This window comes from Crinia signifera, chromosome 2, assembly GCF_055691185.1.
Source record: "Crinia signifera chromosome 2, ASM5569118v1, whole genome shotgun sequence".
NCBI classification, from domain to species: Eukaryota; Metazoa; Chordata; class Amphibia; order Anura; family Myobatrachidae; genus Crinia; species Crinia signifera.
Genome location: NC_139218.1, coordinates 134,512,627 through 134,538,656, shown reverse-complemented (window position 1 = coordinate 134,538,656; position 26,030 = coordinate 134,512,627). Strand labels below are relative to the sequence as shown.

General features: G+C 43.5%; 1 protein-coding gene across 1 annotated transcript in view; it reads right to left on the bottom strand.

Moving 5' to 3' along the window:
* OPTC (opticin) overlaps positions 1-24,617 on the bottom strand; it is a 97,294-nt gene extending 72,677 nt beyond the window's left edge. Inside the window, exon 1 of the mRNA XM_083172853.1 lies at positions 24,494-24,617. The gene's annotated coding sequence lies outside the window, so the exon portion shown is untranslated. The remainder of the gene's footprint in view (positions 1-24,493) is intronic.
* Between the last annotated feature and the right edge of the window lie 1,413 nt (positions 24,618-26,030).

Below are 26,030 nucleotides of genomic sequence, written 5' to 3'. Positions count from 1 at the left end.
CTGTCCTTCTTTTTTCCATTAGACGCTGGGACTTGTCAGAACTCCCCCACTAGCGAGCGGGCGCTCCATCTAACTGGGACGCGCGAGCGTCCCACACGCACGCACGTCCCTTTTTCCTGGTGGCAGGGGACATGAACCCTGCCCGTCTCGGCTTCACGGAGTCGGGCAGGTTTAGGGGGGAGTGGAAAGGTGGGATCAGGCGGCATGGAGCACCGTAGTAAGGGGACGCATGCGCATCTGTTGCGCACACGTTCCCTTGCGGGGGATGGCGGCTGGCAAATCTACCACCAGCCCCTGCAAGAATGACGGGCACTCCATCTATATATATAGAGCAGCTATATATATATATATATATATATATATATATATATATATAGACATACATACATATACTACACACACACATACAGATGGAGTGCCCGTCATTCTTTCAGGGGCTGGCGGTAGATTCGCCAGCCGCCAGCACCTGGAAGGGAACGTGCGCGCACGAGATGCGCGTGCGTCCCCTTACTACGATGCTCCATGCCGCCTGATCCCACCTATACAGTATAATTATATATATATATATATATATATATATATATATATATATAGATTTTTTTTTAACAAGTACTGGTGTAAAAAAAAAAACACACACACCTCTGTTATTAACAAGCGCTCTCTCAGCGCTCCCTCTCCTGCTGGCTTTCCAGCTCCTCCGGCATCACCAGGCTCCAGCGTGTGACGTCACACGCATAGGAGCAGCTGAGGCAGGGACCAGCAGACACTGCTGCTTCCCCTGCCTCAGTCTGACTGACATTACAAGGCCGCGCCCCCGGCCGCCCACCCTCCCTCCCATTGGATATTTTTCCTGAACTCCCTCCCTCCCATTGGGCAACCCACCCGTCCGTCAAAAAAAAATTTTTTTCTTATGACAGATCCACTGTCATGGCCGCGCCCGTGCCGACTCGCTTGTGATCAGCGAGCGCACGGGCAGCGGCAGGCGGCGGTGGGCGGCCGCATACTGTGTAGTGTGTGTGCCGGACACTCACTTGTCCGGCACCCGGCGCCCCCGCTCCCACTGAGTGTAGTGTGACAGACTCTCTGTCTGTCACACTCACTTATCCAGCACCCGGCGCCCACGCAGCCCCCGCTCCCCCAAGCAGCAGCGGGGGCTGCCTTACGCTATTTCCGCCAGTGATTGTATTGTTTAATACAATCAATGACTCCTGATGTTTTTCATTGATAACAGCTATCGATGTAGGGCATACCAATAGACATCACCACTCCTGCTCGGAACTAAGCTTGAAAAGTGATAAAATCGAGAGTGATAAACCATCAGCCAATCAGCTCCTACCTGCCTTGTCACAGGCTGTGTTTAAAAAATGACAGGTAGGAGCTGATTCGTTGTTGGTTTATCACTCTCCATTTTAGCATTTTTCAAGCTTAGTACCTCTTGCCCAGTATGTCAATGTTTGGTGCTGGAGGCAACTGAGGGGTAGATGTATTAATTTTCCCTTAAGGATCCTTATGGGCGCAGGTTCGCTTCACCACTTTATCCCACCACCAAATACTAGATCATGTTAATCACACTGCAGATGAAAAGGGGGCTGCAAGCAATATCATAGTTACATAGTAGTTAAGGCTGAACAAAGACTTGTGTACATTAAGTTCAACCTTTGTTATTAAAGTGCATGATCTATTTGCTTCATCCCTTATATAACTGAAATCTAAAATTATTTATAAATTATATACAGATTGTAATTGTTATTTGTACCCCTGGATGTTTTTGCCCAATACAGTGGTTCCCAAACTTTTTAAAATCACGGCACCCTAGAGCATCAGAATTTTTTTCATGGCACCCCTAGTCCAAAAGGGGTGTAAATTGTAAATTCTGTAAATTGATTTGTATGTCATACATGGGTTTATTTATGGATGAGGGACAGGATTAGCTTCTGTCTGTCCACATATTTTTTTATTGGTAGCCCACCAGCAATGTTTTTGCCTTTTTACAATGACCATAAATAATTTCAATTGCCTCTAGACCACTAATCCAAGGCACCCCTGCAAGTGTCCTGAGGCACCCCAGGGAGCCTAGGCACACAGTTTGGGAACCACTGGCCCAATTGATGATTGTCCAACCTTATTTTGAAATAATTTATTGTCTCTGCCGACACCACTTCTCCACAAAGAGAGTTCCACAATTTTACTGCCCTGACCGTAAAAAAAGGTTTTTCTTATAAGGTTATGAACTCTTCTTTCCTCTAGTCTAAACTCATTACAAGGCTGGTTTAGCACATGCACAGAAAGTGTCTGCACAGGCCCTCAAACATCGTACTATATGCAAACCATGGGGTTTATATACAAATATGAATTAGGCCCAATGCCTCTCCAGATTTCTTTGTATTTAATACATCACTCTGGGCCTGATTACAATTTGTAAGGAACTCCACAGCCTCAGGGAATTGGTTGTGCAATTCCATACAAATAAAATGCAGATACAGCAGCAGTTGTCTGTAGGAGATAAGCGCATCTGCGAGATCTGACTGCTGCGCCTTAGAGTAGGCGTATGGTTTTGTGGATTGTACAGGGTCGCGAAGCCAAGCTCCATATTTTGCACTGTGGGGGTATGGCCACAGCTCTACGAGCTGCTGGCCACACACCCAGTCTCTCTGCCTCCATGAATAGATGTCTATTCACTGCGCTAACACAGGGGAATCCCAACTCCTCCTGCACCGCGGGACACTGGGGTCCTGTGGGACAGTCACAAAAGATCATGATTGTCCTGCGAAAATCAGGTGGGAGGTATACCACAAACCATTGGATTTTTGTGTAAACCAATGGGTTTACTTTGCATACAAATCCGAATCATGCACTATGCTCACTGGATGCACATTACTGTTGCCATCAAACCCACACAGCTGGAGTTGCATCTGTCTGATTGTATGCGACACCTTGGATGCAAGAAGTAGTACAGAGTTGTCAAGCTGCCATTTAGGAGTGACCGGGAAGGCACAAATGCAGTATATACTATATAACTGTTGAGTATTTATTTCTATTCTGTAAGAACCTCCTGGGAGGTGACAGGTACTATCTCTCTTTTCTTTGCAGAGGTCACTCTAATTTACTACATGTACTGTTTCTGGATATCAATGTGATCTGTGTGTGCATTCCCATCCACATAATGTTATCTCTTCCGCTCTCCTTGTCAGTATAAACAATGGAAGATCAGCCTTTACTTCCCTGGCTGCAAATCTCCATCCACCCTGTCACAGTGACTGTCAGCCATTGTGCTGCATTAACCCCCTTTCTTACCTATGGAGAAGAGTTAGCAGACTAGCACCAAATCATTAGGAAAAAAATATATAGAGGTGGTAATTGGTGTGTTCTACCTCCCTTACTGGGGCCCATCAGAATCAACATCTCCACATGTCCCTTAAATATGCTTCAGACCTCCAAACATGCTCCCTATTTGCCATCGGACTCCTCGGATTGCCCCTTAAGTGCCACCAGACCCTTTCACATGCCTTTGTGTGCCATCAGAGGAACAATTTATAGTAGGAGGGATATCTCTTGTGAATATTGGCAGGGGCAGATTTACAGGTGAAGGTTTCCCCCTTATCAGTGTCTAATTTTATTATTTTCATTGAATTGGTATAAACTCTCATTTGATGACAGTCAATTTAATAGAATACAAAAAACTATCAATGACTATTTTATTTATACATATTTGCTAAATAGGAGAGTTTACAAGGGCAGTATTTTAATGCCCTACACCAGTGATTTTCAACCTTTTTCAACTTGCGGTACACCAAATTGTCAAGGCACACTATCAAACCCCAAAGGGAAAATCACATTGACTCCCACAAGAAAAAAACAATCACATTGGTGCCAACTCATAGGGAGCTAGTGGGGGCAGTATAACAGAAGGACTCTCTGTATAACAGTGGGGACACTGAGATTAACACTGATACCATCAATGTGAGAGAACAGCCACTGCAAACTAATCATAAATTAGCAGATGACAAAAGGAGGAGGGGCCAGCAGACACATCTGGACCCATTGACATCAGAAAGAGGTGGTTTCATATGCCCAGGCAGTGGCAAACGCAGGATTTTCCGAAGGGGGTTTCCAGAGGGGCGGAGCAAAGCACAGAGATGGACACTTAGGTGACCCAGTATATGCCGGGTCAGTTAAAGTATTATAGATAGACCAAATGTATATAAATAATAATAATATATATATTTATATATATATACACACACACACACACACACATATATATATATATATATATATATATATATACATACGTACACACATATATATATATATATATATATATATACATACAGGGGCGTCAACAGCAGTATAGACCCGTGGGCATAGCAATGTATTGGGGCCCCTACCGATCCTCCAGCGGTAGGGGTGGGGGAAGCTTTGATGTCCCGCGGGTGTTAGGGGGTATTATATCAACCGCTCAGCATGTAGAGCCTGAATCAGTAATTTCCACTAATTACCCCTTTACTGCACAGATGGTGGGAGATGGGGTGGGAGAAGGGGGCAATTGGGCTAAATGGAGGGGCCCTGATACATAACTTCCAGGGTGGTAGAGGACGTTTAATACGCAGAGGAGGGGTGTATAGTGGAGTGGGCTTATTATTCATAATTTTCTGGTGGGAGGACAGCTTGCTTGAATGCAGATATCTCCAGTTCCCAGAAATAGATTTCTTAGATTTTCCCACCTACCAAATGGTACTGGGGACTATGGGATCAGAGTTCAGGAGGCAGAACAATCTGCCAACGAGTATATAAAGCTACATATCAGATGTGTGGAGCTGGAGCATTAACCAGCTGCTGGAAGGCTGATATCTCTGGTTCTGGGAACAGTAGAGACAAGCTAGTAGTGTCCATCAAATGCGGGAGAGTCCCAGCTTTTGGAATTAATCCTCAGAAAAACTCTAAGCCAGACAGAACCTGAAATATCTGACTAGGAATAGCAATTAACAGCCTTGGATGGGGACCACTGCTTTGAAGTCAGATATCTCTTGTTCCCGAGGGCCGATTTTTTTAATTCTTGTACCCATGGAAAGAGGGGAACATCAGCTTTCTGATTAAGGCACTTAGACTCATATGGGGGTTTCTGGGTACTCAGAAACCCCCCCTGCGTGTGCTACTGCCAGGATACAGAGATAGGACTGGACCAGGAAGAGACCAGCGAATGACTGTTGAACTGGTGGGGTGGCACACTTGAGAACAGCTCAAGGCACATTAGTGTGCTATGGCACAGTGGTTGAAAAACACTGCCCTAGACATTTACACTCCATTCAAGATGGCATATGGCGCAGTACAGCAGAAAATATTTTGCCGTTGCTGGCCTCACGTGATTAATGGGAAATTCACCCCTGAATATTGGAGAGCAGGGGCAATGATATTTATTCTGTGAATTAAGAAGTTGGGAGAAGTGATGGTGCCCACACTGAGTGAGATGTGTGCTAGGTGCGATTTGAGCCATACAATTTGTGCTATACAATTTGGACTGTACATCCTATTTGAACTAAACCCAATTTTTGACTACACTACAATAGTCAATTACAGGGTAAATGCAATCTAGTTCAAAAATATCTGCCTGCACATACTTTATTGCCTTGCAATATGGACTACCCGGGAGTGTGCATCACATCGCAAGGCAAAATAAATACAGTTTGATTTGAACTAAAAAGTTCAAGTCGCACTCTAGTATCGCACCGTCTGTGGGCACCTTTACAGCTAGAGATGTGTGCTGCACCATTTTTGCTGGATTTGTGTTTGTCTTTAATTTGAGATCTGGTTTTGGATTTGGATTTGTAATTTTAAAAAAAAAATGCCAAAAAAGGTAAAGCCTAAGTTGGTCTTTTATGCTCTTACAGTATTATTAACCTCAATAACATTATTTTGCAGTAATTTTTAGTAAAAGTTGACCACCTCACAGCTCACAATATTGTTTTACCTATATTAGTCAAAGGTTGCAGCGAGCTGGCTGGTTACGTAAGGTGCCCATACACTGTGCAATGCGATTGTCAGGGACACTGAAGGTTCTTGGTTTGTTTGGGCCCACACAATGCAAGCTACTGATAGGCTTAAGGCGGCTAAGCTAACAGCCCTACAGTGTCAAGATGTCATTGTCATGGTTATCCTCACCCTCATCAGTGTGTACATCATCTTCACACAATATTAATATTAATTCTCAGACAGAAGAAGTCTCTGTATTTTGATATAATTACTGGGAAAGGTCATCCTCATGGAATTTGCAGTTCATTTTGATGAACTTCTAGTTTTCCACATATTGAGGAAGTATCTTCATGTGCTGTTTGCTCAAAAGGTTCCTGGCTGTGCTGAAAATTCTCTACACACAAAGTAATGCATATCCAGTTTGTACAAGGGCCTCCAAAATGGCTTTCTTTTTTCTACGAGTACTTGAATTATATTCCAACCTTCTCGGTCTGGTGACCGTTTCTGATTGAGTTACAGTAGAGGTGTCAATAATGTTGGGCAATTATTTCAAAATGTTTTGTTGACTTAACTACATCAACACTGGATCTTTTAGGACAGCAGAGCTTTTTCCCTAACTGCTGCCAAAGAAACTGAAAGAGGAGATGTTGTAGTGCCATGCATTACTTGAGCTGCCAACTTGCTCACCATTATCTCTTTGCACATCTCTTAAGATCTGGGTCATTTGGAAAGAAAGACAAATCATAAGACTTCAACCCAGGATCAAGCACGGTTGCCAAAATATAATAATCTGATTTAAAGATATTGGCAACCATTGGATCCTGGCGAAAAAAATAAAGGACTTGTCTGACATACTTCGTGGAATTACTTCATTTCATGCCCTCCTTTAAGAATTGCTTGCGTTTGGTAAAGAAGTGGGTCTTGAGAGCCTGTTTGAAGTTTTATAGAGAGGTGGAGAGTCTGAGAGAGAGAAGTAGAGAGTTCCTGAGAAATGGAGCAAGACTTGAAAAATATCTTGGCGGTAGGAGTAGGAGTAATCTTTAGGTAGGAGAGAATAAATGGTGATACCAGGGTTGACTGAACATAAATTATTAGACGTTCTTTTGCTTAAACAATTTATTATATAACATAGCATAGTTTAAAATGGATATACAATATATCCCCTTAATAATAATACATTATTAAAAGCCACTCATACTGTATGCTCAATTATATGTACAATATTTTTTCTCAGGACTAGAGCCTTCTCCAAAGGTAATAGTGCAGCTGTAAATTTACTAGATTCTGATGGTAATCCACTGAGTAGTAAGTCCTTAGGTGCTTTTAGGAGCGAGTCACAGTAGCCCCAAGATGATTGGGCACTAGTGTGTTTCCTCAAGTGGGGCTCTATTATCAGCAAAAAGGTGCTGCAAGTTGATTGTGTAGCAAGGTCCCAATATGTGTACTGGTAAATGATTGTCCAGTAAAGCAAGTGGCAGGTTGTGGCTCTATTGGATATCTATTTTAAACTAAGCATAAAAAAAATAAAAAAGTAAGAAACGTCTGATAATTTATGTTCAGCCAGGGCTGTTATCAGCATTTATTATTTTGCACTATTTTCAAAGGACTGACAATCCTCTTACAAGCTGTTGTTGATTCCACACCTCACACCACCTTTCCCTTAATTAGGCAGGAGAGGCAGCATGCCGTAGTGGAAAGACAAGAATGGAAGGGTGTGTAAAGGGAGATAAGGTCCGAAATGTAAATGGGAGAGGAGTTGGTTAGAGCTTTGTAAGTGAGTGAAAGTTGCTTCAATTGGATTCCGAAAGGAAAGGGACGCCAGTAAAGGGCTTATAGGAGAGGTGAGGCAGACATAGGGCGTTTGGTGAGGAAGATGAGCCGGGCTGCAGCACAGAGGTTAAAATGGAGTAGAAAGAGGCATTTGTCAGGGATGCCACATTGGAGGTGATTACAATAGTCTAGTCTAGCCATCACCAGAGAGTGGATAAGGGTCTTGGTAGCTGGTTGATAAAAGGTCTGATCCTGGAAATATTTTTGAGATGAAAACGTCAGGTTGATGAGACATGCTGATGGTGTAGTTTGAAAGTGAGAGCAGAGTCAAGAATTACTTTGGTAGGAGATAGTCGTGCCATTAATAGATAATGAGATTGTGGCAGCTGAGATTGTGCAGGAGGAAGATGTTCAACTCAGTCTAGTCATGATGAGTGAAGGAAACCACTGGGAAATCCAAGAAGAGATAGCAGAGAGACAGTTAGAGACATGAGTGAGGGGAGTGGGAAAGAAGGCAAGGGAAGAAAGGTAGATTTGAGTATTATCAGCATAAATATATTACTGAAAGTCAAAAGAGCTAATGAGTTCACTTTAGATGACATAAGTGAAAGAACAGGAGAGGACCAAGAAGAAACCTTTGAGGACAGCTTCAGTTAGTGGGACTGAGGGTCAAGTGTAAGCCAAAAAGCTCTATCTTGGTCTCATCTGTCCACAAAAATTTGTTCCAAAAGCCTTCTGGCTTGTCCAGGTGATCTTTAGCAAACTGCAGACAAGTACAGTAGCAATGTTCTTTTTTGGAGAGCAGCGCCTTTCTTCCTGCAATCCTGCTACACACCATTGTTGTTCTCTTTACTCCTGATGTTGGATTAATGCACATTAACATTAGCTAATAAGAGAAATGCCTGCAGTTGCTTAGAGGATAACTTGAGTTTCTTTAGGACCTAACAAACTTTTCAATGCCTTGCTCTTGGTGTGATCTTGGTTGATCAATCCTGGGAGGGTAAATATGTTCTAGAATTTTCAATTTAATTTGTACACAATCTGTCTGACTGTTGTGTAGTCCGAAATCTTTAGAGATGGTTTGTAGCCTTTTCCAGCCTGATGAGCATCATCAACTCTCCTTTCTTAGGAGGTTATTCACGTTTGTTCGGTCCTGCGTGCATTCACACGCTGGACTGAGGTTGAGCTTCTGTGCATGCGCAGACGGGTTTCTGCGCATGTGCAGACGTATGGCGCGTGCACCCACGGCAAACTTTCAGTTCGCCGGGTGCACGCACCCATGGCGGCATGCGGGGGGCTGCCGGGCTGCCCCATAACCATATGGGAACACCCAGCGTTCCATGGGCGTTCCCATAAGAACGCTGGGCGTTCTCATGGTAATAATGCAGTGATGTTGGTGCAGGGGGAGGGTAACTGACATCACTGGATGTCAGCTGGCCGTCCATATCCGCGCCAGCGTGCACGCATATGTAAGTAACTTAAAAGTTACTTATATATGCGTGCACGCAACACATCATTCGATGGTCGGAGACCATCAAAAGATGTGGGCGGTTACCCGAGGCATGCAAAACATCCATTCGCAGCCTGTACGGGCAAACCCGCACTTCAAGGGGGCGGCGGGTGGGCATCCATTCACCGGGCGGGGTTTGGCGGACTCGCAAGGCTGCCATGATACACGTCCACAAACATGTGTTGTGAACATCAGTTTTTGAAAGATTCACATTCTTTTAAAAAGACAGGTTGCCATTCCATAGATTGAAAAAACCTGAGTCTAATTTCACTTTCAGAATATCTGCTTTAGATATGTAATATTGGATAATTTTGATTTGGTTCTCTTAATCTACTTTTAGGACTAGTGCGAAACTGGGAGGTAGTTTTAGGCCAAATTTCAGCAGAAATGGAATAGAAAATTCTGATGGGTTCTCAAACTTTTAAGCACCACTATATTTGTGGTTAAGTGGACAGTGGGTACAATGGAATTTTGTAGCCCAATAATTAAGTTTTTTTAAATGTCCTGGTACAGTCAAGGAATGACCTTTTGGGTAAAATAGAACCAAGATGTAATTTGGTAATGGAGACACAGGAACTCAATTAACTGTGTAAAACATACTGAATTAATGGTAGATATTTGCTACAGATATTATCATAGCCTAGATGGTGCCAGTGATCCGCTGGGTGACTAGAGGAGAACTATAATTCTTGGTTGCTCTTTTAAAGGATTGTTAACAGTCAACTGTTTTGCACCCGACACGCACTATAATTCACACTGTATCTGACGTGCACTGTATCCTGCGCTGTATATGACCAACACTGTGTCTGACCTGCACTAATTCAACCCACACTGTACCTTTCACTGTATATAACCTTACTGTATCTGTATTGTATCTGATGCGCACTGTAACCCTGTGTGTGTTCAGAGGCAGGCTGGGCAGGGGGGCAGGGTCCCATGGACTGACCAGGTTCCGACTGGTCTCCATAAACATGGCCGCCGGCCTCCTGCACTGAGGACATGTCTAGTGCAGGAGGCACTCTTTTTGTTCCACCTACTTCCTCATGCTGCAGCCTGCTGCTGCCTCACTTGTCTGGCATCAAGGTAAGGGACTGTACAGGCTGAGCAGCCTGTGGGGTTCATTATTATACAGGGGGGAGCAGCCTGTGGGGGTCCAGTTATTATTCTAAGGGGGAGCAGCCTGTGGGGGTCCAGTTAATATTATAAGGGGGAGCAGCCTGTGGGGGTCCCATTATTATTATTATACAGGGGGAGCAGCCTGTGGGGGTCCTGTTATTATTATTATACAGGAGGAGCAGCCTGTGGGGGTCCTGTTATTATTATACAGGAGGAGCAGCCTGTGGGGGTCCCCTTATTATTAATATTATACAGGGGGAGCAGCCTGTGATGTATTTTTATTATACAGGGGGAGCAGCCTGTGGGGGTCCTGTTATTATACAGGGGGAGCAGCCCGTGGGGGTCCCGTTATTATTATACAGGTGGAGCAGCCTATGGGGGTCCCGTTATTATTATACAGGGGGAGCAGCCTGTGGGGGTCCCGTTATGATTATTATTATTATACAGGGGGAGCAGCCTGTGGGGTCATGTTATACAGGGGGAGCAGCCTGTGATGTATTTTTATTATACAGGGGGAGCAGCCTGTGGGGTCCTGTTATTATACAGGCGAGCAGCCTGTGGGGTCCTGTTATTATACATGGGGAGAAGCCTGTGGGGTCCTGTTATTGTTAGAAGACAGGGGGAGCAGCCTGTTGTGTCCTATTATAGAAGGGGAGCAGCTACTCCATTATACAGGAGTAGCAGCCGGTGGGGGTCCTATTATTATTATACAGGAGAAGCAGCCTGTGGGGGTCCTATTATTATACAGGGGAGCAGCCTGTGGGGGTCCTATTATTATAAGACAGGGGGAGTAGCCTGTAGTGTCCTGATATTATACAGGGGAGCAGCCTGTGGTGTCCTATTATTGTTTTTGGTACTTGTTTCCTAGCACGGCGCCCGTCGGGTCCCATCGCATACCATTAGTTAAGGTAAGCGATGGGACCCGATCAGACCCGATATTCGGGTTTTTAGAGCTTCACATACAATTTTAAAATCGTGTCGCATTGTATGCCATTACAATAGCATACGATGCGATGCGACGTGATTACACCCGATTTAACATTGTACAGGCACCCTGATGGCTAATTACAATGTTAAATGCACCCACACACCCGATTTTTAATTGTACACCCACCCTGATGGGTAATTATTATGTCAAATGGCCCCCATTGTTAACGCCACAGCACTATCAACGCCAACCCAAAGCGTGGCAAGCGCAGCGGTACGCGTCCTCTGACCTTTTCATACCCCCACTGTCCACGTCGGCGTGTGGCGAGCGCACGCGGAATACATGTGAAGTAAACTCCACGCCGACGTGGATAGTGGGGGTATAAAAAGGTCAGAGGATGCACACCGCTTCCCCACGCAGGCTCGCTGCGCTCGCCACGCTTCTGGTTGGCGTTGATACTGGGGTGGTGTTAACAATGGGGGGGCATTTCACAAAGTAATTACCCATCAGGGTGGGTGTACAATTAAAAATCGGGTCTGGTGGGGCATTTAACATAGTAATCAGCCATCAGGGTGGCTGTACAATGGGAAATTGGGTGTAATCAGGTCGCATCGCACCGATTTCATAGACCCGATGCCATAAGATTAAAATAGGTGGCGCCGTGCTAGGAAACAAGTACCTTTTTTTTATTTTTTATTAATACATATTTTTAAACCGCAAAACCTAAATTTAACGATGCGCTGTCACTTATGGGCCAGTGCTCTGTACTTGCCCCCCAGGCTAAAAGTTGCCAGCCAGCCCCTGTGTGTGCTCCTGTATTTTGATGTAACCCTGAGTTTTCTGCTGCAGTGCAGTGTAACCCTGTGTGTGTGTGCTACCGCAGTGCAGAGAAGGAGAGGAGGACTGATATGGAATAAGAAAGATATTTACCATGGTATAATGTGTATAATGTGTAATGGGTTCTTCTGTGGCGTAATGTGTATAAGTGGCTCTATTGTGGTGTTACATGTATAATGGTACAGATAGAGCACCTCTCAGCCAGCTCCAGGGCTCGCCAGAATGTCCCTGCTTGCAGAGAGGGACTCCATCTAACTGGGATGCGCATGCGTTTCACACGCACGCTCGTCCCAGTCACTCGGCGGCGAGGATTGGGAACCCTGCCCTTCTCAGCTTAAGGAAGACGGGCATGGCTGGGGGGGATGTGTGGGGAGGCGGCGGCGACCGACGGGGACCGGCGGGGAGGCGTCAAGGAATGTTATCTTGGATTATGCTTTGTGTGCCTGATCAGCTCTTAAAACCCATGACCACTTTTTTTTTTATTTAGATAACAGTATTATCAAGACAGAGTGGGCATTCCTGCAAAACTATCCAAAATTGGGTGCAATTTATGCAAGGTTTGTTACTATACTTTGCTAACCCTCGCTCCCAATTGAATTTTCAGTTGATTTAATACCCACCATTGGAAAAACTGTGAACCCTTTGAGTGCCAAGGGAATTTGTCAAAATAGGTGTGAACATTGGCAAACAAACATATTGATTCATCATAATGACCTGTAATGTTTACCTTTTATAGGAAATATAATCTTTTCTTACACAACATTTTTTATTTTAATTTATATACCAAATGCGAGCGACACTGGCATTTTTAGCAGATACTTTGCGTATCTCTCACAGAGTTGTTGGCATTCAAAAGGGTTAAGTTTCCTATGCTTAGTACTTGGATAGCCATTCTGTAATGCTTAGAAATGCAGTCAAACTGAGGACATCCAAACTACAAATGCAGATAAAATTCATTATAACTCTTATGTTTTTTTTTTAATATTTCATTTGGATCTAGAAAAATGTTAAGAGATTTGTTAAAATCTTAAGTTATGCAACTTTTAGTGTGTAAAAATGAAGGTTTTGTTTAATTTTTTTTAGAAGGTCACAGGTGTTTTTCTCCCCACTCTTGCTGTGTCCAGGAGCATGGAAAATGAGCACTGGCCGTATTGTGCATGTGCCAAAGGGAAAAAAAAGCTCATAAGTATTTATGAGGTTTTTTTTTCTCAAATTCCATTCAGGAGAATGGAATTATGTTGAGGCCTTACCCATAAAGTTTGGCCTCTAGGTGTCATTTCAATTAGACATTCCTGCACTAATTTTCTGCCAGTGACATATTGCTCAGTGCCATAATTATCACCAATACAAGTTTCTCTCATGTTAAATCCCTGTAACATAAAGGGCCTTATTCTGGTTGGAGCGGCCGGGCTGTACGCGTACGTCCCGGGATTTTTTTATGATCTGCGCATGCGTACATTCGCTAATGCGCAGGCGCGAACACTCCGCAACGCTTACGGACGGGTCTCTACGTGCGAAAAAACCTATACGCGAGTGTACGGGCATTGGGGCGGCATAGGGGCGTGAAGAGGGGAGCGGCCGAAATAATGAGGGAAAATGGGCGTAAATATGGGCGTACACGGGGGTGTGCACCAAAAATGAGCGGTGCTACTACCGCACGATCGACTAAGGCACCGTTCATTTCGGACACAAAACAGGCGGCCGCCAACCGCCATCTCAAACCACCCCTACAGATACCGCATGCCAGCGTGCGCCTGGGTTTGCTAATTAACGCTGATTACTACTCAAACACATACACCTGAATGTAATAACCAATGCTGCAGTCTATTAAGTCCAAACCATGATTTCACTACCTGCAAGCCACACACAGCACTCAAACACATTGGAAGCTTATCTTTCTATACTTCTCGACATTTAAAGGTTTGTTTAATTTAAGGTAAGAATCTTTTTAAGACCTGCTTATATATGCTAAGGTAGCTATTTGCTAAACAGTTAGACACATTCACTACGTGCTTTCATAGACTTTACACAGTAGCACACTCAATCTACACATGTCGACATGTGTCAACGTGTTCACTCTAATACAAACATAGGTTTTGTATTTATGATACAATAACATAAACCACATCTAACACCTACAAAGGATGTTTCAGCAATGTTTTAAGCCCATGCCCACTATTTTGCACACAATCTTTGTATAGTAGCCAAAATACAGAACTGTACCACTATCTGATCTGCTATGAATTGGATTTGACTACACTCTGGATGTAAGATGCCACCAATCACATTATTGCACTCACATCTCTCTAACAAAGGATTCCTACATCTGCTTATGACACTGTAAAATCATATATATTTAAAAACTTATACATGTTTCTTCACAAGCAATTTTATCATGTTTGGCCGATTCACACATCTTTTTTTAGGGAGGACACATATGCATTCCTACACAAATGTACCTTTTGACCCTTTTTTGTCTGCCTCACCCACTCCATGAGGAAAGCATTGTTCTGGACCTGCTTTTACCTACTACTGTAGGAGCTACCTCACCTGCACACAAACTGCTTTCTCACCTATTAAGTTGCTCTGCACATGTGCTGACACAAACTAATTAGCAGGGAAAAGTTGGATAGGAACATGGGAATGACCATGGAGAGGGTTACACATGGGAAACTTCGACCACACTTCAACAAATGTTCAAAAATACCCTGGTCAGTAAGTACACATAAATCTAGTATTTGTTTCACACAAGAAATGACACATACAACAATTTTGTTTTAATTGGTAAAATAAATTTATTTGCTGTTCAGCATCACAGCTTAGTAGACACTTTCATGTCATAAATCAAATAAACAAATAAAATAGACACAAAAATAAAAAAAACAGCCAGAACAAGAGGTTGCATATCTCCAAACATGTGTTACCCTGCAAATGCAATGGTGAAAGAAATGGGGACACCAGAATACGTACTGCAACAACCAGGGTGAATACTAAGCAAGATACACACCACCAAAAATTTATCCTGCATTTGTAGAGGTCAAAATAAGAACTTTAATGCCCATGGCACGAAAATGGATAGATGGCCAACTCAGGAAGTGGATGTCCAGTGCAATTGAAACATTTGGGGTCCAACCACAGAGGAAGTGAACCAGGTCTCATTATTTGGGCCCTTTTCTCCCCCTTTTAGATGGGGCCTTGGGGACAGGGGCCTTTGGGTCAGATGGCTTGCGGCGTCTTCCCCTAGTGGACACAGGAGGGTCAGCAGAGGTGGAAGGTTGGGGAGCAGCTTGGGGTGGGCCAGCAGATGGGGGATTGTCCCTTAGGGACCTGGCAGTGGGCAGCAGCTCCGCAAGAATGACATTCAGGCGGCTGATATGTTGGCCAATGTTTTGCATGCCAGCCGCCAGAGTGTCATTAATGCGGTTCAAGGCCTCACATTGCTGCCTGTTTGTGGCCTTCCAATCCTCCAAAAATTCCCCAATCTGCTGCTGACGGAGCGCAGCATCCACCCCTTGCTGCTCGATCCTCTCCAGCATCACCATCATGCTCTCATCCCATGTCTCCTGTGGCTGGGGCTGGGGGTGTCTTCTTGGTGGAGGCTGGACCACTTGCTCCACCTGTGGCTCTGCAGAGGAAGATGCTGCCGGTACATCCTGGGTTTCTGCTTCTGCTAGGATAATAATTGAAAACAATGTCACCATCACATACGCACTAAAAAATCTCTTTCAAAATACAATGCATTACTGTGACTTACCATCAAAAGCAGCATCAAAGACCTCCGCCGGGAGCTCACTGTCCATATTGGAGATCCCCCTGACCTCGGCCACATCAATGACGTCCAAGGCGTCCTGCTCCAGGGGGGTATACTCCAAAGTATCGGGCATAGGACCTCTCCCGGTGGACATGCTGTGGTTGTACCGGTCAGTCATCTTCCTCTTCAGTGTACTTTTGAAGTCGGTCCACCTACAAGTTTAAAAATACAAATATCACCATGAGATATGTGCACCACTGTGCTAGTGAACATCATGACTACGTGACATTTCCTAGTGTGGGTGATCTTATGTTTTTTAGCCATATGTGTCCCACACACACATTAATGTCTCCATTAGGAGGCATTTCAGTGTCTCATCTCATTCATTAGGCCACTAAATGCACATACATAGATCACTATGCAGAAATGACATCATCCCTGGCCAAATTAGGCACCTCCACCTGTTGTGAAACTGCACATTCCACCATAGCTTGACAGTGTGGTTATTATGGAGTCATTTAACTATGGGATGGCATACTGGGATGTGTAGTTTCTCACCAGCTACATGTGCACAGTTTGCTCATTCTTGTTTCAGTTGCATCATATGGAACATGTAAAGGTGGCCATACACGTTACAATTATTGTATACAATATTGCATCTCATAGCATATCGGTTTTGCGATGAGATCAGATTAGATGAGATCTAGTACAAAAAGTATGTGCTGCACATACTTTTTGTACTCATCGCTAAACCGATATGCTATGAGATGCGATATTGTATACAATATTGTATACAATAATTGTAACGTGTATGGGCACCTTTACAACAACTCTTTCCAAAACACACTTTCTCTTGTCCCATCACATACTTCACATACTTCACATGAGCAGAACTGTGCCCATAACCTCACATCACACCAATGGTGCATGTTTCATATATCAATGTGGGTTATTAGACATGGTTGTGTTCACATGTGACATTGAAGTGTAGCACTATCTACAAACACACCTTTCTATTATTCTCAAAACATACATGTAACATATGTACACACATATGACATTATCAGGGGGACAAACACACTTGCCTTTTCTTCACCGATAGCAAATCTCTGACCACTGGTGACACCTGGTTCACTTCCTCTGTTATCTTGTCCCAAAGGTTTCTCCTTGCACTGGCACCCGGCTTCCTGATTGGCAATTCTATCCATTCACGTGCTCTGGGCACTAAAATTCTTAATTCTGCCTCTACAAATGCAGGGTTTCTCTTTTTGGAGGTGGTCTCCTGCTCAGTCCTCACCCTAGATGTTGCAGCTCGTTTTCTGGTGGCCCCAGTTCTCTCACCATGCACCTGCTGGGTCACACCTGTTTGGAGAGATGCAACCTCTTGTTCTGGCTGGTTGCTTGGCCCTTGTGGAGCTGGTGGAGGTTGAACAGGGCCTGTTAGTGAGGGGCCCGCTTGGTCTGGCAGGCTACCTCTCTCTTGAGCCCTCCTTCTCCGCTCCTGTTCCCTCTTCTGTAACGCTTCAAGCAGGGATTCTGCTTGTGCTCTCTGCAGAGCGTCCTCAGCTGCGGAATCGTCTGAGTTAGACATGTTTGCAGCAATTCTGGCCTGCATCTGACTGAATATTTATATGTTAATCTCCCGCCATGAACAAGGGGGCATATATTTTTCCCCGCAATGTACTTGCTAATTTACGCCGATATTTCCTGCCGATAATTGCCGCTTAAATTACGCAGGTCTCCACGCACCTGATCAATCACCTGTATATGCACATACACAGGTTGTGGAGCATTGTGTGCTACATCGTGAAATGTGTGCACCTGTCATTCCAATGATGAGTGTTGTCAGCTGGTATCTGTTTGAGTTCGTGTATGCTTTGTGAGTCACATTTCAAAACATCACGTTATAATGCTTTCCTTACATATGTCATGAGTCTGAAATTGTCATACACCAACATGTTGCATTGGGCCCCTTTTAGCAGCGTATTTATTAGTAGACGCTTGCGTGTATTCTTTTTCGCACACTGTATATACAGTTCCTCTCTATACATTGAATGCATGCTGTTGGTTATGGTGTGTGTATATCGGAACGGTCCGCGTAAGTTTCTATTCGCATCCAGTTTGTTCATGTAAGAAGGATTAATAAAGTTAATACTAAACAAACAATTTTTTACACCAACAATTTTTTACACCAATCAGCAAGCACCAAAAGTTATATATGTACCTGCAATTAATAACTGCGCCATTGACACTATGACTTCAACCAGGGCTAGGGCGTTTTCTACCCAGGAGCTATTGGCCTTGGTTGAGGTCATGGACCGCCGCCTGGGGACCAGGGGCCCTTATGTGTCAAATCTTGACAAGTGGCGGGCATATAATGCTGCCCGCCGGCTAATTTTCGCCCGGACCGGCGTCGATAGAAACCTGGTCCAACTTGAGCGGCGCTGGTCTGACCTGCGCCGGCGGCAGCCAGTGTTGCTATGCTCACTTCGCCGCCATATTGCCCGATGTAAGTTTTTATTTACTAGTATGACTGCGTTTTTTTGCAATGTTTTCTGTACTTTTTATAAATATGTTCCTGAGTATGGGGGTGTATATGGGTGTATATGGGGTGTATAGGGGGTGTATATGGGGTGTATAGGGGGTGTATATGGGGTGTATAGGGGGTGTATAGGGGGTGTATAGAGGGTGTATATGGGTGTATAGGGGGTGTATAGGGGGTGTATAGGGGGTGTATATGGGTGTATATGGGGTGTATAGGGGGTGTATATGGGTGTATATGGGGTGTATAGGGGGTGTATATGGGTGTATAGGGGGTGTATAGGGGGTGTATATGGGTGTATATGGGGTGTATAGGGGGTGTATATGGGTGTATATGGGGTGTATAGGGGGTGTATATGGGTGTATATGGGGTGTATAGGGGGTGTATATGGGTGTATATGGGGTGTATAGGGGGTGTATATGGGTGTATATGGGGTGTATAGGGGGTGTATATGGGGTGTATAGGGGGTGTATAGGGGGTGTATATGGGGTGTATAGGGGGTGTATATGGGTGTATAGGGGGTGTATAGGGGGGGGGGGTTAAGTAGTTGCTCAGTTTTTGGGTGTAGCATATCAATTAGTTTGCATGATAAATGTCTGAAATATAACAGCAATGATAATGTGGAAGGTTATGAGCATGACTAATGTTAATTTTTCTTTCCCCCTTTTTTATGAAACCCAATCTTCGATTTCTATGCCATCAACATGAACATTTCAGCACGGGCAAGAGCCCGCATAGAAGCCCGGGAGCAGGCAGCCCGTGACCAGGCAGCCCAGGAGCAGCCGGAAGAGGAGGAGGAGGAAGAGGAGGAGGAAGAGGAGGAGGAAGAGGAGACAATGGGTCAAGCTGGGGCCCACCAAATTTCCCCATCCCCTTCACCAACCCCCACCCCCTCCCCAACCCCCACCCCAACCCCCTCCCCAACCCCCTCCCCAACCCCCTCCCCAACCCCCACCCCCTCCCCAACCCCCACCCCCTCCCAAACCCCCACCCCCTCCCCAACCCCCACCCCCTCCTCAACCCCCACCCCTTCCCCACCCCATTTCCAACCCCCCTACACCTCTCCACCACCCACCCCCAAACCTCTCCAATCCCCACTCACACCCACTACCAGCATCCAAAGTCCAATCCCATCCCCCTTGCTCCTGACCCCCCCAACCACCGCACACCCAACCAGCGGCGACCAGGATGGCTCAAGTAGCCGTAAGTAAATAATGTGTCTAATGTTTACCTACACATTTCTACACATAAACAATCACAACAACCACATATGTGTATCCAACATCAATATTAGTTGCAACATATCACTGCAGGGCGACCATGAGGTGTGGCCTGTCCTTCTCCAGGAACAAGGGTCCCCTTGGTGGTTTTTTGGAGTGTGGCCATGCCTCACCCCTTGAATAATTGACATAACAGTACATCCAATGAGATATCCGACATTAGTGGTGTTGTAGTTATGTGGCTCCAGGTGTTGGGTAACTCCAGTTCCCAGCATGATGTGCAACATAAATTTATAGATTGTTTTGTTAATAGTGTGTGAGGCCATGCGGATGCATGCTTTACAAACATAGCTTTAGGCCTATAATTTGTACAGCAATGTCCTAAATGTAAGTTAGTAAGGAGTGCTTAAGCCGCAACAATGTCATAACCCTTAAATAGCACAGCCTAATTGTGAGGTTAGAGGAGAGTCCCCCAAAACCAAACTACCAATTGGGATACAGCATACATTCATCCAAGAAGGACTAATTTAATTAATGTTATTTACTATGTACAGTATGTGTGTGTTAACATATTATTTTTTAGTACTGTGTTTACAGCAGACCCATCTTCAATGTAGTTTAAAAATGTATGTGGCCTTCACACATAACTCACAACTTTTTATTATGTACAAATACAACAAACATTTGTGTATGTTATATATTATTTTTTTTTTTTTTATCCCTTCACTACAGACACTGAACAGCACCAGGAGGAGGTGGCAGCAATAATGCGGGAGATATTCCTGACCCTCCTGTATTTGAGCATCCTGTTTTCCCAAATGGAGGCCTGCATTTAATTTATTTTTACCCCCCCCCCCCCCTTATTATGTTTGTTATAAATAAATGTTTATATTCTGTTATAAATTGCCTGTGTTTTTAATAATAAATATGTTAGAGGGCTTGTAAGGGTAGGTACATACAGATGTGTAATGTAAGTTATATTTGTAATTTGAGGTGAGGGGTAATGATTGATGTGTGAATGTGTGTGTTTTTGAGTAAAATAACACATAGTGAAAATGCATGAATGTTTAATGTTGTTCGATTAAAACATCACACATAACATCAGGGTAGGTATACATGTTACACATTTTGGACAAACTAATTATGGACATAATTTAGTACATATACAGAAACACCAACATAACTTGATTTAAAAGTAACAGCAATATGGGGACACATAGATAGTGATTAAAATGCCACATTAGAACATAACAAATATACATGTAATGAGGGTTAAAATGTTGTTTTATTAGGGTCTTTATTAAGGTAGACAATTGAGTTAATATAAAACAATAATTGAATAACAAATAGAATAATTAATTAATTGTCAGAATTGTAGTTGAAAGGCAAGATTTGCAGGTCCATATATGTGAAGGGTATGCCAGCGTACACGGACGTACGCTCACTCTCATGAGCGGTGACATAAGCTGAGTTTTCCATTGAAAACAATAGCGACCCGTCCGTGCAAGCTGGCGTACGCTCAGATTTCCGCAAGAAGTCGGCGGGAAGACGAACGAGAGACGTCCGTAAACGGTGGCGTACGCTCAGTTGTACGCCAGTTGTCGGAGTGTAAGGGCCGGTCCGTCCGTGTACGTTGGCGTACGCTCAATTGTACGCCACTCCCCTTCGACGTTGTTTCTGGCCGTACGTATGCGGCTGAGTTGTGGGTGGACTTAACCCCAACGGCCGAGTACGAATAGCGTACGTTGTTTTGGAACGTACGCACGTTTGGCCGCACCGATCAGAATAAGCTCCAAAGTATTGATGATTTGTAACACACACACACACACACACACACACGGTATATGTTATCTTCAATTTTTCTCTGTTTCAATAATTTGAAATGACTGCATTTCTAATGTTTTTTTGCCTGCTGACCAGTACTCTGATCACAGAACCCAATGCCTGCACACACAGATGGTTGTCATTAACCAACTGTATTTTCTGGCATACAGTACCTGATGACAGTAAGAATGGCCCACATTTGGAACAATACTTAGGCAATGTTGCCTGGCATATTTGCTTTAACTTGGGATAGAAAACCAATCAAGGATATTGCCAATGCTATTAGCTAGTTGGAGGTCTATGTATTGTGCCTAATTCAGATGTGGTTGGAATAGCTATCACTTTTGCTTCCTTGGAAGCTGCAGCGCTAGCGCGGTATAGCAATGCAGCAGGAGGCATTTATGATAAGCATACTTGCCTACTTTTGAAAACAAGAATCTGGGAAATTACAGCACAGTTCTCTGTTGAGGGGACGTGTCACATTCTGCTTAAAAGGCGGGTCTATGCTTAAATGCTTGTTATTGTGAGATATTTCTGTATAACAATATCTTTTGGAAAGTTGTTGAAAGTATTGATATTAACATTTATTTACTTCTTGCTCAACAAATTATACAGGATTAATGATTAATGTGATTCCTATGCAATAAATTCAAAATGTAATTTGACTTTGTGTGAATTCATTCATACACATATAAGTATGTTTTAAGTGTATTAAATGCAACTTGTAGGTACTAACTTCTGTATATTTATTGGATGTGCTGTATTCCATACCCTTACAGTATTAACCAAATCATCATGGACAGCAGATACTCTAATTAAACAAATGTGTTTAACTACAGAAAGATTACTAACAAAAATTCTTACCCTAAGTCACAGTTTGCTAGAAGCAGCATGCTATGGGTGAGTGAACACAAGCTCAAATACCAAAGACCCTGTATGATCATTGTTCTGCTGTCTCCCTTTCTGTCAGGGGTTCCCACTAGCGTGTATAATGAGACTCACCAACAGGGACTCCTCAGCAGCTATAACAAGCAGTGATTACAGCAAATCACTTTGCTTGTAAAAAAAATCCTGGCAGAAATGGAAGAATACGGGAGACAGGGCAGCAGGAGATTTATTGCAAAAAGGGAGCCTTGTGCAGGATGCAATCTGCTTATAATCAAATATGATTATAAGCATATGCCTCTATTGCAGTAGTGATCTGACCTGCATCCTAGAAAGCAGCATCGCATCACTGGACCTACCATCAGGCAGGATGCGGCACCTATGGTGCCACACAATCCACCGAACACAGAGGACAGGCAATCTCTGTATAACAGTGGAGATCCCTGGCTCTTCCCAACTCCATTTTCACAGGTGGAGGTTATTGCCGCCTTCAACCTGCCCATCAAATAGCAGCAGACTGTCAATCACCTTGTAGCAGAATGGGTCCTGCACACAGGATTTAAAGTGGTCATGCAGAGGTGGGGGAACTCATTTCTCTATGTCACCTAATTACCCCCCTCCCCTACCCCCATTAGGCAGAACAAGGGTCAGTGGTAGGGTTTTTGGGATCCCCCTGCAAACTACAATGATTTTCTGTGAGAATTACTGTGCAGGGCCAATGTGGAGGTTAAAATGTTCCACCTCACCATTAGAGGTGGTGGAACTCAGTTCCACCCAGTTCCCGCTCACTTTAACCCCTGCTTGCACATGTGCAAAGTATTGATAATAGATACTTTGTGGCACAGGGAGCAGCTCCAGCTACATCTGAAGCCACATCTGAATAAGGCCTATTCTTTTTATCACAGTAAAGTGACATAAACTAGGAGAAATGGTAACCGTAGATCCACAATTAAGGAACACTTATGACAGCAATAATTCTAATAAATGATAATTCTTTATTTACTCCCCATTGGGCCAGAAGTTCTAAGCAGTGATAAAATGGAAAGTAATAAACCATTCACCAATCAGCTCCTACCTCTTATTTTATAAACACAGCCTTAAGGTTAGCCATCACTGTCATTGCCATCGATGGTTGCCATCAATGGCAATAGTGCAACTGGCCATCGATAGTGTTAAACTATGCAATGTATGATCATTGATGTTTATACCTATCAACGGTCATCCTTTTTTTTTTGACTGATTGGCCTGTAGGCCACTCAATACACAGAGGTGGGGCTTCATGTGTATAGGGCGGAGCTATGCTCCATCCTCCGGCCTCTTTGAGAAACCATCTGGTTCTGTCCCATCGATGAAAAAAACTATTCTACATCAGCCATAAAGCATCGATGATTTAAAATCATCATTGGTCGATGGCCATACCTACACAGCCTGTGACATGAAAGTTATGAGCTTATTGGCTGGTGGTTTATCCCTCTCCATTTTATCACTTTTTAAGCTTAGTACATCTGGCCCTATGTCTGTATAAACTGACGCTCTCAAACTCTCTATATATAAAGTTTTACTTACCATTTTAATGAAGTACAATAAGAACTAGTGATCTGAATGGAAGGGTGTTTAGCGTTTGACACACAAATATAATGCCAACATTGTCTGTGTAAATCATTACTGGTAACTGGTTATAAATATATGTTCATCAGTTCACAGACTAGAAAGCATTACTCCTGAAACTGTCTAATTAAAGTACTGTACATAATCATTTGCAAAATAATATGTTGTTAAAATGATGTAATATTTTAATGGAATAGATGAAAGAACCTCATTGTTCAACTTGTTCTTTAAAAAATAAATAGGGCTTCCTCCACCAAAGCTGGGTTTGCCCTGGCGATATAATGAGCATGCATTCTTGATCGCTTCATAGCTATGCCAACAATGGCAGCCTTTTCTATCAGCTCTGGACTTTCAACAACAAAAAAAGCTGTTGTTGCCACATAGCAGAAAGTTATTTCAATTACTGTATCGCAATAGTCTTTTATAATGGTCCTTATTCTAGTGTGTTTTAATTCTAATCCTAGAACCATAACAAAGGTGTGTTATTTCTTCCCCCCACACCCCATTTCTGCAAACTGTGCCATCTCCTTACCTGTGTGCCAAGTGGATCAGCAAGAGGGAGTCTGTTGAAAACACAAGCCCTGCTGAAAACACAGGCTGAATAGGGGCTCATTGCTATGTGTGTGCTGAGGAAAGCAGAGGGGGCAGGATTTGCCAGAGCAACCAATCTGGTTTATTGTTGCAGCTGTCAGTAGGACCCCTTACAATAGGACCTAATGACCCAAGGGCCTTGTATTATCCAATTAGGCTGGGTTGTGGTTTTCAGAGGGGGGTGTTGAAGCAAAGGCAGTCAGATCTTTCTCAAAAGAAGGAACAGTCCTGTCTGAACCTGTAGCCAACATGAGGACAGCAAGGGGCTCAGACAGTTTTAACCCGTTTCTGGATGCAAATAACGACTGTTAATGTAGTATGTCTAAGCTCCCTCAAATCCATTTCCCTTTTTTATGTAAAAAATGATAGTGGGTCAGATGCACTAAGCTTCAAAAGTGATAAAATGGAGAGTGATAAACAGCCATCCAATCAGCTTCTACCTGTTATGTCACAGACTGTGTTTAAAAAATGTCAGGCAAGAGCTGATTGGCTGGTTGTTTATCACTCTCCATTGTATCACTTTTGAAGCGTAGTGCATCTGGCTCTGTATCTTCCTCTATTAATTCTTCCTTTAACTTAAGGGGTAACGTCTATGAAAGGGGCAGAAATATAAGGGGTAAGGGTCTCCTAGGTTCAATGGTGTCATTTGTCGTATGACATATTTTTAAATGTCTGGTCCCCAGTGAATTCTGCACTTAAAATGTACAAACAGTTTCAACGCAACAGTTTGTGTGGTCTTATCAGACGCAGACACGTGCCACGAGCCTAGCTTCTGGTTTGTGTTGTTGATTTCTGTAGCTATTACTAAACTGCAATAAAATGTAGAAAGTAACACATTAAATCTATTTAACAAATGCAGCTGTCTCTGTGTACATTCCTTCAGTACTTCTAGATAACTACTGCTGCTTAATATAGAAGTTGTGCCCTGGCTTCTCACATACAGCATCATACATTTACTTTATATGCATTGAAGTCAAATAAAGCAAAGGATTCTAGTGACATGTATACACAATAATAGTTACACAACCTGCAGCCGTCCAGTCCTTAGTGCTCTGACATTATGACCATCATTTGGAAGGTATGTGGTCATTGGCCACTATTGGTCTGCAAGCAGTAGGTCCACACATGAAAAAGGTTGACATGCATTAGGTCGACATTAGGTCGATTTTTCTTAATAAAAAATCACTTGTTCATACTTTACCATTCCAATGGACATGGAGGGGAAATCTAACAGTGTGCCAAGCACATCCTGGCAAGCAAAAAAAATTCTATTAGACCCCCTGCATGTTGACCTTTTTCCATGTCGTGAACAGTGCCGTATCAAATATGATTCCAGTACTAAGTGGATTGCCACAGGGTTCGGTTCTAGGGCCCATTTTACTTAACATTTTTATTAACGATATTGGGATGGGGTTACTCAGCAATGTATCCATCTTTGCGGACGACACAAAACTGAGCAGAGTTATTAAATCATCAGA